Raw genomic sequence first — 18,767 nt, forward strand, 5'->3', positions numbered from 1 at the left:
TCTTCAAGGTCAAGAGAGACCTTAAAGTGTTTGTATGGATTCCCGTTGAATTACGATCAATCACTTTCTAAGAAGTGTTGAAAGGCATCTTTTTGTTAGGCATAAAAGGGTGGCTTTCGCTTCAATTTAGAATCCCGGACCTTGACATAAGACCGAGACTAAATGAAGTACTTGTGAGACCGATGAGGTCTGTTGAACAAGTAGGCTGGATAACAGATATAATGACTTGGAGAAGATATATGATGGTGAAATCTCAAAAAAAAATTAAACTGGATTCCAAGGGAAGAAATGTTATGGTAAATAACAAATTCATAAGAATCGCACAACCAAAGAGAGATTTCATGTTGACCGTCAATTCATGATAGGTATTGAATTCTGGGTTTCACTAAGCACGTAGTGACACGTGGCTTAGATCATAAACACATATATTTTGTAACCATAAACCTCAGTGGTTAATTCTGAGAGTCTCAAGGGTTACGATATGGGACTGAAATATGATGGAGAAGAGTAAGGTGGTGAAGAAAAGCGATAGTACCTCTGCTGAAAATAGTGACCAAGCAGTAAACTCTCAACCCATATGAGAAAAGAGTAAGGTAGCTCAGGATTAGAATAAATGGAGCAGACTTATTGGGAAGACAAGGTTTGTATATACCTAGTCATTAAGGCTTTTATTCAAAATCAGTTGAGGCTTTGGATAACATGCAACAGCATGCTTCTAGGGACGCTTAACTAGTTAATATAAAGTATGAGAACCAAACCTATCCCAAGTATAGTTAAACAAGAATGAGACAAAAGTATTTTTGGAGATTTTAAGATAGTGAAAAGAGAAAAACCAAACAAAATAAGTAATAAATTAAAAAAAATGAACCGAACCCGAAATGGACCGAACGCTCGGTTCATTTCGGTTAAATTTTTTTTTTTTTTTTTTTTTGAATTTTTGGAAAACAGCTTTACAAAAGGGAAAAACCAGTACAGAATAAGTAATAAAAATAAATAATAAATAAAATTTCTTTTTGAACCGAACCCGAAATGGACCGAACGCTCGACTCATTTCGGTTCTTAAAAAAGTATTTTTGGATTTTTAGAAAACAGCTTTACAAATGTGTACAACCATAGGCAACACCTTTTTGAGATTGAGCAAAAATATTTGTTATGGGACCGAACCCGAAATAGACTGAACGTTCGGTTCATTTCGGTTCCTATGTGAACCAAACCCGAAATGGACCGAACGTTCGGTTCATTTCGCTCCTTACTTTTTAACTTTGGGATGCAGTCTTTGGTACCGATTCAGATTCCATCATTCCTAGACCATGAAGGATTTTATTGAAACTGGCTTCAGGTAGGGCTTTGGTGAAGATATCTACCAGTTGATCGGTGGTTCGAACAAAGTGAATTTCGACATTTCCATCCTCCACATGATCCTTAATGAAGTGATACCTTAGTGCTATATGCTTGGTTTTAGAATGTTGCACTGGGTTATGACAGATCCTAATTGCACTTTCTGAATCGCAATATAGTGGGATCTTTTTCATGTTAAGTCCATAATCCCTGAGCTGGCTTTGGATCCATATGACTTGAGATGTGCAGGAGGCGGCTGCGATGTACTCTGCTTCGGCTGTAGAAAGGGAAACGCAGGTTTGCTTCTTTGATTGCCAGCTGACCAATTTCCCATCAAGGAATTGGCAACCCCCTGTGGTGCTTTTCCTGTCTAAACCACATCCTCCAAGGTCTGTATCAGAGAAGGCTTGAACGAAGAAGCCTGAGTTGGAATGATACCATAGACCGAGAGAGGTAGTTCGCTTCAGATACCTGAGTATATTCTTCACTGCAAGCATATGAGGTTCTTGTGGGTTCGCCTGAAACCTAGCACAATAACATACAGAAAACATGATGTCAGACCTGCTAGCAGTAAGATACATTAATGACCCAATCATCTGGCGGTATAGCGTAATGTCAACTGTTGGTTTCTCCAGTGAAGGGGTGAGTTTGGTTTCGAATGCCATTGGAACCTTGACCTTTGAATCTCCCATCATACCAAATTTGGCAAGAAGAGTTTTGGTGTATGCTTCCTGGTTGATAAAGATGCCTTCGGGTCCCTGTCTAATATTTAATCCAAGAGAAAAGTTAATCGGACCCATGGAGCTCATTTCAAATTTAGTCTCCATCAGCTTTCTGAATTCAGCTGTTAAGCTGGGATTCGTTGAGCCAAAGATGATATCATCGACGTAAATTTGTACAATCATAAGGTGGTTACCTTCCTTTTTACGAAAGAAGGTTGGGTCAACCGAACCTTGTTTGAATTTAGACATCTTTAAAATCTTTGTTAGCGTTTCATACCAGGCCCTAGGAGCTTGTTTCAGACCATAAACCGCATTGTCCAGAATATAGCAGTGATTTGGGAACTTCTTATTGACGAAGCCAGGAGGTTGCTCCACGTAGACTGTTTCTTCGAGTTCTCTATTTAGAAAAGCGCACTTGAAATCCATTTGGTAGACCTCAAAGTTTTTGTGTGCTTCATAGGCCAGAAAAATGCGAACAGATTCCAGCCTTGCAACTGGAGCGAAAGTCTCTTCATAGTCAATTCCTTCCTCCTGACAGTATCCTTTCACTACGAGACGTGATTTGTTTCGAATCACATTACCTTCCTTGTCCATTTTGTTCCTGAATACCCATTTGAGACCAACAACTGATGCATTTTGAGGAGTTGGAATGAGGCGCCAAACTTTGTTCCTTTCGAATTCGTTCAGTTCGTCTTGCATAGCTTGAACCCAATCAGAGTGATCGAGAGCAGTGTTAACTGTCTTGGGTTCAACTTTTGAAACGAAGGAATTAAACATACAAAATTCTACTTTGGAAAATAGGGAAGTTTGTTTAGCCTTATGTTGTGATCGGATCAGAACATTTTCAGAAACATCACCTACAACTTGAGAGACCGGATGATTTCTGGTTCATTTGATGAGAGGAGGGTAATTTAGATCATAGGAAGGATCCAATTCAGCGTTTACCATCTCTTCTGGTTCAGATTGACTTTCATCGTCATAAAGCATATTGACATTTTCCCCCTTGAATGTTGAGCCTTCTAGAATAGTCGAACTTTCGGGTATAGTGAAGAGTTCGGGTGCTCCGGTGCCTTCAGATGCTGTGGAGTGTTCAGGTGCTACAGTACCTTCGGGTGATACAATACCTTCGGGTGCTATTGTGCCTTCTGATGTTGTGGAGCGTTCTGGTGCTACAGTACCTTCGGGTGTTGTTGTTCGTTCGGGTGCTACAGTACCTTCGGGTGCTGCAGTATCGGCGTGCTCCCCCTCGACTGAAGCGCTGGAACTGGGCACTCCTTCATTCATTCGCCTTGTAGCATCTTCTACTAGTTGCTTCAGATGATCCACCTTGTTGTCTGCTGCGCTGGCTTCCGAGTTAATAGCCTTATCTGGTTCATCAAATAACTCGACAAACTTCTCAAAGAGATTTGCAATTGATGCTGTGACTTGACCTGATTGAGGAAAGATTTCACCAGTTGAGTCTATGTTTGTTGTTGACTTTTTGACATAGCTATCATCAAAGGTCACGTAATACGTTTCTTCTATTTTCCTTGAACCTTTGTTTAATACCCTGTACGCTTTAGAAGTGAGAGAATAGCCCAGAAAAATCCCTTCATCGGCTTTGACATCAAATTTGTTGCGATGCTCTTTAGAATTGAAGATGAAGCACCGAGAACCGAACACATGGAAGAATTTAACATTCGGCTTCCTGTTGTTGATGATCTCATAAGGAGTGAGCGTAAATCGCTTATTGAGATATGACATGTTCTATGTAAAACAAGCTGCAAATATAGCATCAGCCCAAAAATATAAAGGTAAAGAAGCAAAACTTAGCATGGTTCGAGCTGCTTCACACAAGGATCGGTTTCGCCTCTCGACTATTCCGTTTTGTTGGGGTGTGTAGGGAGCTGCGAAGTTGTGACTAGTTCCTCTTTCCGCCAGGAATTCTTCGAATTCTTTATTTTTGAACTCTAGGCCATTGTCGCTCCTGATGTTCCGAACGACTTTCTTCAGCTGTACTTCCACCTGCTTGATGAACATCTTTAGCTTGTGAGTGGCTTCATATTTAAGCTTTAGAAAGAACACCCATGTAAAACGCGAAAAGTCATCAACAATAACAAGAATGTACTTGCTACCACCGATACTTTCGATTGATGATGGACCACACAAGTCAATGTGAAGTAACTCTAGTGGTTCAACAACTTTTGTGTTTATGATTGATGGATGACTTTGACGACTCTGCTTCCCCATTTCACATGCCGCACACAAATGTTCTCTATCGTACTTGAGCAATGGAAGACCACGAACATGACCTCCAGTGATAAGTTTGTTGATATCCTTAAAGTTGAGATGAGAAAGCCTTGGGTGCCACAACCAGCTTTCGTCAGATTGTGCTTTTGATAACAAGCAGATTGCAGGATTCCCTTTGATTGGTTTGAGATTTAGGGGAAACATTTCACCTTTGCGCTTTGATTTGAGAATAACTTCGTTCGTTTGCTTCTGAATAATTTCCGAACCCTCATCATCAAACGAGACCTTTTGACCAGTACCTCCAACAAGCTGAGATACACTGATGAGATTATGTTGTAGTCCTTCTACATATGCAACCTTCCTGATCGTGAAATCACCGTTTGTAATCATTCCATAGCCATTTATGGTTCCGTAAGAGTTGTTCCCGAACTTGACATTTCCACCGTTTGAAAGAGACCTGAATTCTCTTAGTTCTTCCTTCCTCCCTGTCATGTGACGTGAGCAGCCACTGTCGATATACCATTCTTTGTCGAACTACTCATCACTGATAACCTGCACAAATTAAACAGATTTAGGAACCCAAAGTTTCTTGGATCCACGTGAGCCTTTCACAGGAACAGGAGTAGCAAGAGAGATATCAACGAAATATGTTCTTTTTATTAACATTGTTTCATCTTTCCTTTTGATGGTGAAAACTTTAAGTTTTGTGGGTTTTGATGCTTTTGGTTTGGTCTCGGATTTAACTGACGAAACCTTTGATTTCCCTTTAAGGTCAGTTGAAGATTTAGGTTTTTGAGTTCGAGCATAATTGGAGTTAGAATGGGGTGGAGAAGAAGAAGAATGATTGGAAGAATTAGAAGAGTTAGAATGAGAGAATTTAGACTGAGATGATTTCTTGACTTGATATTCTAGGTGACTCTTTCGGTTTTGATTATGAGTGGAACTGAACCTAGAATTTTGGTCTCTTTTGCTCTCTGAACCGAACTCCTGCTTTCAGTTGATACTGTTCTCTGAACCGAACTTCTGCTCTTGGTTGATACTGTTCTCTGAACCGAACGTCTGCTTTCGGTTGATACTGTTCTCTGAACCGAACTTCTACTTTCGGTTGTTATTTCTCTCTTGAGATCCAACAATATTTTTCTCTGACTTTAAATTTTTGTCATGATATGAGAAATAGGCATTTTGAGACTGCCAAAACTATTTTCTTTCAGAAAGATTCTTCTTATATCTCTGATTCCTTTGTCGTTTTTGATTACTCATTTGTTTCGGGTAAAGATGGATGTTCGCCTTTTGTTTGTGACTGGTGTCAACAAGTCCACTTTGAACCGATGATGATTCACTTGTATCTGCTTTTTCTTTAAGAACATCTTTTGTACCACTAGTACTTGGTACGTCAAAGTTATTAGGCTTGTTCAGTGGCTCAGGAATATATCTTCCTTTTGTCTTCCAGGATGTTTGCTCTGATAGACCAACAGTTTCATCAGCATTATCGATAGGAGCCGACCAGAAGAACTCATCACAACCATCAGCATTGTCTTCGTTTACAATGGCTGTGAGTTCGGCTGTCTGATGTTCGGTAACACCTGTGACCTTATACACCTGATTTGGTGTTGTCCTTACCTTTTGGTAAACAACAACTTTTTCTTCAAGTTTCGGGGACTTTTGTTGGGACAAGCGAGCGAACTCCACAGAATTTTCTGAGATGAGATTTTTGTGGATTTCGGGTTCGCTCTTGACAAACTCAGAACAATCAACTTCATCCTCTATAGAAATTTCACTCATGTCATTATCCTCATTAAGTTCAGATGCATTTTCAACATCAAATTTATTTTCTGAGCTCAAATTGGCATTCAATGAGTCAAAATTTTGTATGGTTTCGGTCCTTAGATTTAGTTTGTCATTTTCATCCAAAAGGTTTTTCAGCATGTCCTTATGGTCCTTGGACTTAATGAAAGATTCAGTTTTGTCTAGACCATACATATACGTCGGATTAACATCCTTAGACAAAACCACACTTTCACAATTGTATGCTTCAGCATCGATTTCATCCTCCTTAAACTCAAGGAAAGGCAAAATCATACGATGAATTTTCTGCCCTATTTCATAGTTCAAATGGAGTTGAGTAATATTATTGTAAAGATGCTTAGCAATCAAACAAAAAACATTTTGCTGTTTCAAAAGTTTCAAATTATCTCTTTGCAAATAAATGTTTTCGTCCTTGGTTTTGATTAACTCCGACTCCTTCAGTTCGATCCACATCCTCCGTTCCTCACTCTTCGAAGACACCCTGCTTATTTGGTCATTTAGGTTAGAATTGGTGACTCGAGTTTGAGTTCAGCTGCTGTCTAGATGAGAAATTCTTGAATCAACATTTTTTAATTCTTGTTCATATGAGCATTGTGGGACTTTAAATGAAACAAAAACGGATTGTACCTTCTTGATTAGTTCATCAAGCTCGTTGAATTGCACGCTGAGCGGTTTTGCTGTAAAGCACATGTCCTGTTGCTCCTTCGTGTCTTTGTTCCCACCATCTATGTTGTATCCCCTCATCTGAGATACATCAGACACCATCAAGCATTTTCCATTGCTATCCTTCTCTTTTGCCACATAAGCTTTTCCATGAGAAGGCCTCCTTACTTCATCATCCTCGGATTCGGTTGACCAGACCTCCACTCCTCCGAATTCATCATTTTCTATCGAACCCTGCACAATTAAAGCATTCATAGACGAGTTAGCAGTAGATTTCTTCTTCCTGATCTCATCCAGCTTTTTCAGCAACAACGCTTCTTCATCTTTTTCCTCATCCTTTTCTGCCATTTTCTTGAGGACACAATCTTTAACATAGTGATTCTTTCCTCCACAGTAATAGCAGCTCACTCCCGAATCTCCTTCAGCTTTCGGTTCCTTCTTTGATTCTTCTGCTTTCGGTTCGTCTTTGACCTTTTCAGAGCTATAACTTCCCTGCTAATTGCGGTTCTTATTGGTGAGAAATCATTTCTTGATGAACCTCTTGGGGGTTTGATACCATCATAGCATAGTCTTCAGAAGTAAGATCATAGTCTTCTATGTTGAGGTCTTCATCTTCCATCACCACTTTACTTTTGGATAGTAGGGCCAAGGAACCCAGGCTTGAAACTACATTTTTCTCCCGTAGTACGATCTTTTCTTGAGATTTCAGAATGCCCACCAGTTTCGCTAGAGAATAAGATTTGAATTGCTCATGCGCTTTAACTGTGGACACTACAGCTCTCCACTCAGATCTGAGGCTGTTCAAAAACGTGACTTTCTGCTCAATTAACTTCCTTTCAATATCATGTTTAATCATCTTGCTAAGAAGATGATTGAAGCGATCGAACGTTTGAGTCACATTTTCTTCGACTCCCTGCTTGAATTCACCAAACTCGGATAAGAGTAAGGTTTGAATGGAGTGTTCAAGATCTTCGTCCGTAGAATACAATTCGCGAAGCCTGTCCCATATTTCTTTGGCAGTAGTGCATGAACTCACCAGCCTGAAAGTGTCAGATTGAAGAGCGAATCTGATTAATCTCAATGCTTTAATATTGCACTGAAATTTATCTTTTTCGTCTTGGGCAACATCTTTAACATCTTTCAAAAGATTATTATACTCCTTTTGAGTTTTAATAATCCTTGAAGTTGCAGAATGAGCAAAGGGTCCCGATACGATTGCTTCCCAGATGAGGTATCCATTGTCCTCAGATCCTATAACATAATCTTCAAAGTGATGTGCCCAGACTTCATAATCTTGGGTGTAAAGGATGGGAATCTTCGTTGTTGATCCAATGCTGTTCGAAATATTAATGGGATTAGATGATGACTCGCCCATGCTTGATCGAATAACCTGTTTGAAAGATCAGACTTGTAATATCTAATATTAGGGCAAAACGAACAAGTAATGAGATACGTCAATTATGGGGTGACGGCTCGATAAATATTAGTTAATGCGGAATAAACCCTAATAGCTTCTTTCACAGAAGAGATGTGTATGAATTACACAGCCTCCTGCTCTGATACCAATTGATGAGTTATAAATCTCTTAGATCGATTAGATCTTTGAAACAGGTATATAAAGAATGTAAAGCAATACTCAAGAATGGATTTGAATGTGTTGAATGATTAGAACTTTCAATCCTCAGCAGAGCTCGATGAAGAACTTCCGTTGTAGAGGATTCTAGGGTTACAAAGAGATATCTTCTAAAATTACACCGTAAAAACCCTGATCTTTCAGTTACGTAAAAGATGCATGCAAACATCCATTAATACACAAACCCTAGAAAATAAGATACGAATGGACAGGCCCATACCGCATAAAAGATGGGCTAGGAAGTGAGCCCAAGATGCAATACCAAGTACCCAATAGTATTATTCTTGTGTTTCACTTTGCATGTTTTGACTTCCAGAATAATTGAGTTTATTAAAAAGAATCGAATTATTCGAACGGGCCACAGTCGTTCATATGTTGGAAGTAGATATGAATGAAGACTGTCGTGAATTGGTGTGTGGATTGTCTAAAAGAGTATTAGACATAAGCAAATGTTTGCTGCAACGTTCATGAGTGCTTACGAATATGATTTGAGCATTGGATTAAACCCACGCTCACTTGGATCACTCCATGAATTGTGTCACGAGTGATTGGTGAGACGATAACATCTTATATTCTTGAAACCGAGATGTGTGAGTTGTATCTTGCTAATCAGTTGCACATTGATAATATGTAAACACACCAGTAACTTGGTTTTATAAAACATACTGTTGTGTGTGATTTGGTTAGTAAGTGCAAGAAAGCATTGTATCAAAGTTTATCCGTTCCTTTTATCCAAAGTAGGATAAAAGCGATATCTTTGGGCCCCTCGATGGTTTAGTGATGACAAACGTAAATGCTCGGCCGGGCTAGGGCTAATTTGATTTGTTCAATTAGTTAGTCGTCATAAATCGGAAATCAAGATATAGTACAAAGAGAATGATTTGAAATCATATCTCATACGATATCTAGAGTGGAGGAATATATGATCCCTTATCTAAGGACACGCGTATCTGATAGGACCAGAGTTGACAGCAGCTTTGGAAAGCTACGATTGCAGATCAGGATCTGAAGTTATGCGCATAATAGTTATTAGACTTATCCAAGTGGGAGACTGTTGGATTAGTGTGTAAGTCCATAACTATTTTGGTATGTACTTGACCCAATGGTGCATGGTCCTTTTGGGTTGCCTTCACCAAAGCAACTTGATTGGAGAAATATATATATAGAGAGAGAGGATAATATGATTTATTAATATGTTATAAGAATAATATATTAAATGAGAAATCATATTTGTTTAATTAGTATTGGTCAATAATTAATTAGGAATTAATTTTGTGATCAAGTGTAATTAATTAAACTAGAGGGCTGATTTGTAATTATGTGATAGTTACAAAATAAGGTAAGGATTATCTTATTATTAGGTTGGACAAATTTAAGGTGATAGGCCTTAGAATTCGACTATGATAAGGATTCAAGGATTATCTTATGGGTTGCTTTGTGGATAAGCAACTAGATAAGGATAATGACTGAAACCCTATCTCTACACCTATATAAAGACCCTAAGGCTCATGAATTCGTGTATCCCTTCCCAAGAAGTCCTAAGGATGAGTTCTAACCTCTCTCCTCTCTCTTTATACCTTCTCCATTTGTTTTTGGTGTTTGTAAGCCATTAGAGGAGTGACACTTGTGACTCTAAGCATTCCAAAGTCAATTCAAGGAGGAATTAGGATTTTTATTGCTACATAACAATCAAGGTAATATCTTAAACCTAATTATATGTTAATATCGATTTCCATATGCTAGAATTAGGGTTTATAGTCTTGGATTCAAAGCATGTACAATTGAGAAACCTAGATCCAAGTATTAGGGTTTGTATGAGCACATAAGATGTCTTATGACCAAAACCCATCAAACGTCTCATGCTCAAAAACTTTTAGTGTTCCCTGAGAATACAAGTCGTTTGAAAAGGTGTCAACAATTAAGTTGGCCGATTTCTATATTTATCCCCTTGGGCAATACTCCTCTAGCATCACGACCTTCAGGTGTTCCCAGCTCATCGCATTAGCTACCGGGAGAGTTAGTGACTTGACGTGGCTATTCCACCAAGAAAGGGCCCTGTCAATGATGGTGCAGGCTGCAAACTTGACTTTGCTCTCTTCTGGGCATGTACATATTTCAAATATTGAATCTTTCTTCTCAAACCATCGTGTCAATGTATTGACACATCCGCTTCCATTGAAGGGTTTGGGTTTGTAATTTATGAAGTATTTGTAGGAGAATTCCCTTAGGTGTTCCTAGCTTTTTCCCTGGTTAGAATTATTGGTACCATTTCCCGTTCCATTGGTACCATTTATGCTTATTTGTGCCATGGCGGCTGCCACAACGGCTATTACAGCTGCTTGGAAAATGGCAGAGTCCATCTATGGAGGAGGTGGCGGTGGTGGAGCTGTTGATGTGTTTTTTTAACACCTATTAGATTTGCATGGTGGCATTCTTCTGCCATAAAGTTTAAAGATGGAATGATGATGAGTTTTTAATAGTGGTTTCAAGTCAAGTGTCATGGAACTATATTATTTTAGTTCTATATGTTTTATGTTCCAAATTTAGTGTATCTTGTAAGCAATTCATGATTGAAGTCTACCATAGTAATCAAACAATTTAAATCAATTTATGAATTTAATAGTAACATTCCAATTAAATAAAATGCATGCCAATTTCATTGATATATTTTAGTACATAGCATTTGGAAAATTTTGACCTTTTAAGTAGGCCTACAATACATCCATGTTAGGAAAACGTTTGATGGCATATCGATTCTTTGAATAGTGTAATCACTTATTTGTAGGGTTGAACCTATATATAGGAAGGAGTAGCACCAACACTTACTCGTAAAACATAATCTATGACAAAATTTTGAGTAGCAGAAGTACTACTCGTGGTGCGTGGTATCCCGTAAGCCAAGGGATGAAGTCATGAAGGTCCGCATCTCCTTCACTCGACACTCAACCTCGATAACACGCGTCTCCATTATGGTCTGACATTCCCGAAACTCCCTCATCTCGGCTTAGGTCATGGTAATCTCATCCTGGAGGGTCTTTGTGTGATCCCGGGTCTGATCATGATCTTTGTCCAGACGACGAAGACGGAAAACGGTGACTACGGTGGTGGTGCTAATCTCTTTGGATGACCTTGCATATTCACCTTGGCGAGCGATGCGACATATCATGATAGGGAGAGCCTTGTCTGCTGAACCTCCTCTTTCGAGTTTGTAGAAGCCTCACTCCATACCATAAGGAGGGCGTTGGCCTTGTTCCTGGCAGTATCTCATCAAACCTACTGCCCAACGAGGAGTCGGGCCCTAGAAGTTTCGTCTGGGGGTGGGGTTTCGGGTGACATGGAGTGGATTGTAGACTTCAGGTTCTGTTTTGGAGTCTTCCTCGACTTTCTCCTCATATTCTTCCTCCTCAGGATTATATTCGGGGTCTTCCTCCATTAACTCCTCAGGATCTTCTTCATTCCAACCTCCATTTCCATGGTTATGGAAATTGGGGTCTCCAGGTATATAGAATCATGTCATGACGTCTGTGCAAGAATAGAGATACGAGAAATATAAGAAGGTTTTAGGTGTGTCACTCTTTAGTGTTCTAGAATAGTGCTATAGTATTTTAAGCTTTATGTTTGGTTCTTAGAGTTTCTTTGTATGGGGTTGGTAAATTTTAGATTCATTGCCCACTACGACCATTCCTAAACACATGTTAGTCATATCCAGTATAAATATAGTTGATCAGCCAATATTTATCCTTGATATGATTACATAACTGTCTAGGCTTAACCATAGTGTTCAACTTATCATAATACTTATATATGGTTCTTATTACGACACTGTGTTTAGTATGTATGCATGTATGTATACTTTTATAAAAGTATCAATTTATTTTAAAAGTGTATTTGTGTTAAAAAGTTTAGTTAGAGCATTTTAGCCCCGTTGTATTTGTAGTTGTATATCTTATATGGTTTGATATACTTAGTTCACTATAAACAATGCTCTGATACCAATCTGTCACCTCCCCAAACCAGAACGGCGGAAATGTTTAGGGGTGGATGAATTCATGTACAATATCATAGAAATTGAATAATAATGATCAAATTCATACAACCATCATATACATAATTGAAAAAGTTACATCGTTGTAAGTGTTACATGTTTCCAATGTCAATTACAATATGATGATAAAGATTTGTTTGACGCCATAACGTCCCACTCTCAAAAGCTTGTAGTTACCTGTTTTAGTGTTACCCTGAGAATACAAGTGGTTTGAAAAAGTGTCAACAATTAAGTTGGTGAGTTCATAAGAGTTTGCATGAGTAATCATAAACTTTTTCTTGTAAAGGATGATGTTTGTTCCTGGAAACTCCGATATTTTCCTTAAAACGAGTTGTAAGCTTTTCCATGTAAAATGATAGTGTTTGTTCTAGAAAATCCAATATTTTCCATAAAATGAGTCGTAGTCTTAGATACTATAAGACTGGAATATACAAGTACTTTCCATACTTAAAATAGTACTATGCAGTTTTAATTTATGTAAAACCGTTAGAAGAAATGTTTTTCCGTAAACTAAATGTATCATTGTTTCCCCATGTGAGTTTTTATAACCGTGCTATGACAAGGATGGCCTGTCACGACGTTCTTCAGGCGTCGAAGTGTTATGACATTTGTCACCCAAGACCTGCCAGTCTAAATGTAGCTAATAATTAGGGTGCGAGATCCTCGATCCCATATAGCTCTATACAAAAGTATCACGCTCTCTTACGGGAGACTCTGGTTATAAAACATGACTTTTGTGGGTACCCTAGTAGGTACTTGAAGACAATGTCTCACACCAATTGATTCAACGAGTTTACGTGTTTTTGTAATGAAAACCTTTGTATGAAACGTTATCAGTTTACCATGATAAAAGTAATATGAAAACGAAATAATTATATATGTATTTTTATATAATTATACTCTTTGCGCAACAGGTTACAAAACTCTAACGGCTTGTAATCTATAAATATTTTGTTATAGTATAGGTTTTTTGTACCCAAAAGTACATATTTCCACATATGAAACTGGGTTAGTATACTTTAAATAACAAGTATTTTATACTCAAATAAATGAGTTTTTAGCATGAAACATCCATTTTACTAGTTTTTTACTTTTAAGCGTTACTAATGTAAAATAACGAGAATATGGTTACATAAAACTTATTTTTGCCTTTTTGAGATTTTTAGATCTAGTTGAATATATATGTTTTAATCAACATATCTTTGGTTAAAAACCTGCAAAAATGGTGTTACAACTGGGTTATGACCATTTTTACTAGAAAATCTCTTGTTACGTAATAAACAAGTAAATATTTATAACAACTTGTATATTATTTTTTTTACTAGTACCTTACTTGTATTCTCCCCCCAAAAATATGGAAAAACTCGAAAATGGTAGGGGTATGAACTCACCTTATATGTTTTCTTGACGAGTGGAAGGTTGTTGATGAGGAGTTTCAAGTTAAGAACACTTGAAAATTACTTGAAGATTTGATGGTCCTATGGACATTAATACATGAATATGTGGGTAAGAGTTTCAATATTAGTATAGAGATATTAGAAGTTGAAGTAAAATGCTTGCCAAAAGATCCAAGAACAATCTTGGGATAATCCTTGCTATAGAGAGAGTGAGAGCTTTTCTTAGAGAGAAAAAGTGAGAAGTGAAGATGTTTGTGAAATGAGAAAAATACCTCCTAATCGTGGGTATAAGGAAAAAGTGAAGCAAATAGATGGTAGGCGTCATGAGGGGACAAGGAATGACCAATTATGCTAGCTAGAGTGGGAGAAGTGAGATAGAGGTGTCTTGGGAAAATTTAGGAGAACCACTTGGGCTATTACTTTATGATTAAGATAATATAATATCTTTATAATCTTAGATATTATTTTATGCAAATGTGTGTTTTATATATAATAAAGCTTCAATATGGGTATAAAATATGAGCTTAAAGGGTCTAAGTTGTGAAAAATATCAGTTTGATGGAAATCCTGATGTCAAAAATCTTAAAAATGAAGAAAAGTACAAAGCTGCAAAATTTCAAAGTGAGAGGATTCCTGACTGAGAGGGTTCCAGATTGTGAAGGTTCCTGACTGAGAGGTTTCCGGACTGAGAGGGTTGCGGACCGAGAGGGTTCCGAACTGATAGGGTTCTAGACTGAGAGGGTTCCGCACTTAAAGGGTTCCACACTGAAAGGGTTTCTGACTGAGAAGGGAGGCTCCGAGAATGAATAGTGTATTCCTAGATTAGCTTGTTCTTTAGGGTTTTCTCCTTCTGTTTCGATCTATTTTCAACAAGATAAGCGATAGGGTGATGTTGGTGTTTATGGAAAAGGTTAGAAGTGTGATTTTTATTATCAAGAGAGATTTTAGAAAGATTTTAGATATAGAGAGATTCGGGAGAGATTTAAGATATATAAAGAGAGACTTAAGATATATAGAGAGATTTGGTAGAGATTTGGGAGGGATTTAAAATAAAGGGAAATATTTAAGAGAGATTAGAGATATAGAGAGAGACTTAGGAGAGATTTTAGATAAAGAGAGGCGTATACTTTGTATTATAATTGCAAGTCGTACATTAGGAAACCTAGCTTTTGTCTTAAAATCTTAATACTAGTTGTACTAACTTGGTTGACTTTGTTTGACCAAAATTAACAGTTGTCACAATGGTGGCCACCATCATGAGCTGTCGTTGACCACCACTACCCGATGTCGTAGTGGGTGGTGCCCGACTTATTTAAAACTAATTGACCTAATAAAACGTTAATTGACATTAAAACCTAACCATTTGACTATCTTGCACGCGATTGGGTTGGAAACCCTAATTAGGGTTTAGAAAACCCTAATTTTTGGATTTGTTAGTTTAGAATTATCGGGACCCACGTTTTTGGGCCATTGGAATTGAATTATGAATTACACCCGACCACACTATATGATTTGCCTAATAGAATGATGGACTTAATGGATTAAGTCCTTGATGGTTTAAGTAAGAAACACTTAACCCTAATTGTCATTTATGTGAAAACCCCTAACTAGGTTTGGGTTCTTGTTGGGCCATTTCTTGGACTAAGTTATTATGGGTCTTCTTGGGCCAATTGGGAATAGGTTAATGGACTAAGGAAATTATTGGGCTTTAGGATATGGCCCATTGGAAAGGCTTAGGCCCAATTTGGAAAATTGGGCCATAATTGGGCCTTGATGATTATGAGATATTGGACCATCGGAATGCCAAATGTTTGGACTAGGATAAATGGTTAAGCCATAAGATAAGACCATGTAGAGATTTGGGCCCAATTTGGAAAACTGGGCCATATGTTGGGCATTGGTTGATTATTCGGATTTTGGGCCTTTAGAGCGTAATTTTGGGCCTTGGCTTGAATCAAGCTAGGTTAGGGGTAAAGTAGTCTTTTTACTCTAAGCATGGACATATGGTTATGTATTAGAACCTAATTATTAATTGGGTGTTGTTTTGATGTGGACAGTTCGGGAATCTATCAACTAGCAGCTGGAGTTTTATCCGTGGGACTTCGGTAGTGGAAGGTGAGTCTCCTCACCACCAATGGGTCGAAGGCACCAAGGCGGGCCCATTATGTGTTATGTGGTATGCTAGTTGATATTGTGTTATGTGGTATGCTAGTTGATATTGTGCTATGTGGTATGCTAGTTGATATTGTGGTATGTGATATGCTAGTTTATATTGTGCTATGTGGTATGCTAGTTGATATTGTGGTATGTGATATGCTAGTTGTCTTTGTGATACTTGCATGGAAGACCTCGGGGGCTTCCTGAGGCACTTAGGTGTAAGATCTTGGAGGGTTTCCATGGCATTCTAAGTAAAGACCCCGGGGGGGGGGGGGGGGGGTTCCGAGGCATTTGGATGTAAGACCTTGGAGAGTTTCCATGGCAATTTAAGTAAAGACCGCTGGGCTTCCCGAGGCACTAGGGTGTAAGAACTTACATGGTTTCAATGGTATCCTTAGTTAAGACCATGTGGGGGTTCCCGTGGTAGTGGACTAAGACCCTGCAGGGGCTCCCATGGCACCCGGAGTAAGACCCAGGAGGGTTTCCAGGGCATCCTTATATGTTTGTATGTATGATTTATATGGCAGTGGGCTAAGACCATGTGGGGGTTCCCATGGCACCGGGAGTAAGACCCTGGAGGGTTTTTTGGACATCCCTATATGTTTATATGCATGACTTGTGTAGTTGATACTGTTTATATGATTACGTGTGTAAGACCTTGGATGGTTTCCATGGCATCCTTATATGTTGATATGCATGGCTTATGCGATTGCTATGGTTATGTGATTATGTGGGGTATGTTCTGAGGAACTCACTAAGCATCGTGATTACAGTTTTGTTTATGGTTTCAGGTATCATAGGTTGGGAAAAGAAGGTCCTGACTTGATCGTAGCGAACACACCCGTGTTTTCCGCATTATTGGATTTTGGGACGTAACTATGATAATTGTTTTAATTAAGCAATGTTTTTGAATGATTGGATGAAGTAACATTTGCGTTTAAGTATAATAAAAAAAATTAAATTTTTACCCCTAATTTTATGGTCGTTACATAAAAAAAACCAGACGTTTTCAGATTATTAATCACGAAACTTAAATTATTGATTTCGACATAATTTCTATTATTGGTAATGTATTAGGGAAAAATATAGGAATCCAAACCAATTGTAATGGTTTTTAACGATAGAAATAGACCAACACTCAATGATTTCATGAATGACTGTATATATACAATATAAATGTGTGTTTCGTTAAATTGTCATAAATATACAATATAAATGTGTGCATTTTAAATTTAACAAACCAATGTTTAACAAATTAATAAAGTTTACATCCTATACATACAAGTTTAAATTTATATATATGTATTATTCAAGTTATATAACAAATTCATGATTAGTGAAAGTAGATTATAATTATTAACAAATGGTTTGTAAAAGTTTTAAATATACATAATTGTGTATGCAAGAGGAAAACACCAATAATACATACCAAATCAAACAAATACACACAAATACATCCAAATTAAAACATACCCTAATACACACATTACATAATGAAACAAATTCATAATACACAATACAAAATTAAAACTTATATAATACAAATTATGCCATTTATTGTACAGCCGATCAGCCCATCACTGATTACTTCCAAGTTTCATCCTAAACAATATCAAACGCAAAGTTTCTGCTATTCTTCCACTGAAGCCATTCCATCTACTGAACATTCAAAGAGGAAAGAAAGAATTAACACTCAAACAAAACAATAAAAGATAAAAGCATACTCCACGGTAAAATCAATCTAAACGAAGATGAAAATCGTTTTTGTGAGATATGGATGATCAAAAAAAAAAAAAAAAAAAAACCTCCCGGAATCAATTATTTATTTTTACTTGTTCTTCGTCCCCTGTCATGAGCCACCGGTTGTAGTGGTGTTTCAGTGAGCCATCGAGAACAGCAACCTCCTAGTGCTTGTTCCTTCCCTGTCAAACGACCCAACCCAAACAACCATCGATTTCTGTCAAAAATCAAACCCAAACCCACCAAGATTCCACTGGTTTTCAGCTATTAAAAAAAAAAAAAAAAAGAAGATCAGGGGAGCTGCCGGAGTAGCCCCCGTCCACGCACCTTTCACCCACTGAGAGAAAAACCCACCAAAGTTGGTGTTTCCTCGGAGCAAACACGGGAGGTGACAGACCCCTCTGATCCCTCGACCTCTTTCCTACCGCGACGACATGTTCTTCCCTTCGGCCCGTCGAACCTAGAAGACCACATCTGTTTGCGAAGCCGACCGACGAACCATCGTTGCTTCATTCATTACAGTTCGCGTCGCTTCTTCGGACCCTTTTCATCTTCATCCCTTCGTACCTTGCTGCCTTCCCCCTTTCCTTCTCTTCGGCGTCATCTGACCCTCCCCACCGCACCCTACCATCGAAGAAGCAATAGCGCAGCCCCGCTGTTCCTGTCCCTTCTCTCCCTTCAGCCTCGTCAAACACCGGAGACGACATTCCTCGTTGCGATCGATCGACCCAAGACCTCCGGGATTAGCCTTCGCGTTTTTGCCTCTCCTTATGATAAGCATGGACGTTTCATGTTCTCCCTATTGCCCGATCATCCATTGAACATTGGAAAGGCATTAAAAACCCTAATTTCATTTTAGATTGTGAAAAGACCAAACTACCCCCCACTATTAAACTTTTATTCAAAATCAGGGCTAACCACCAAATAATAATCCCATTTATTCAAAAACAACCCATACTTTAATAATTATCAGCCAAAACAATCTTATTTATTCAAGAAGTTATATACCAGCCCCTATAGTTTTTTCAAGATACAAA

The sequence above is a fragment of the Lactuca saligna genome, chromosome 6, assembly GCF_052625555.1.
Source record: "Lactuca saligna cultivar CGN05327 chromosome 6, ASM5262555v1, whole genome shotgun sequence".
NCBI classification, from domain to species: domain Eukaryota; kingdom Viridiplantae; phylum Streptophyta; class Magnoliopsida; order Asterales; family Asteraceae; genus Lactuca; species Lactuca saligna.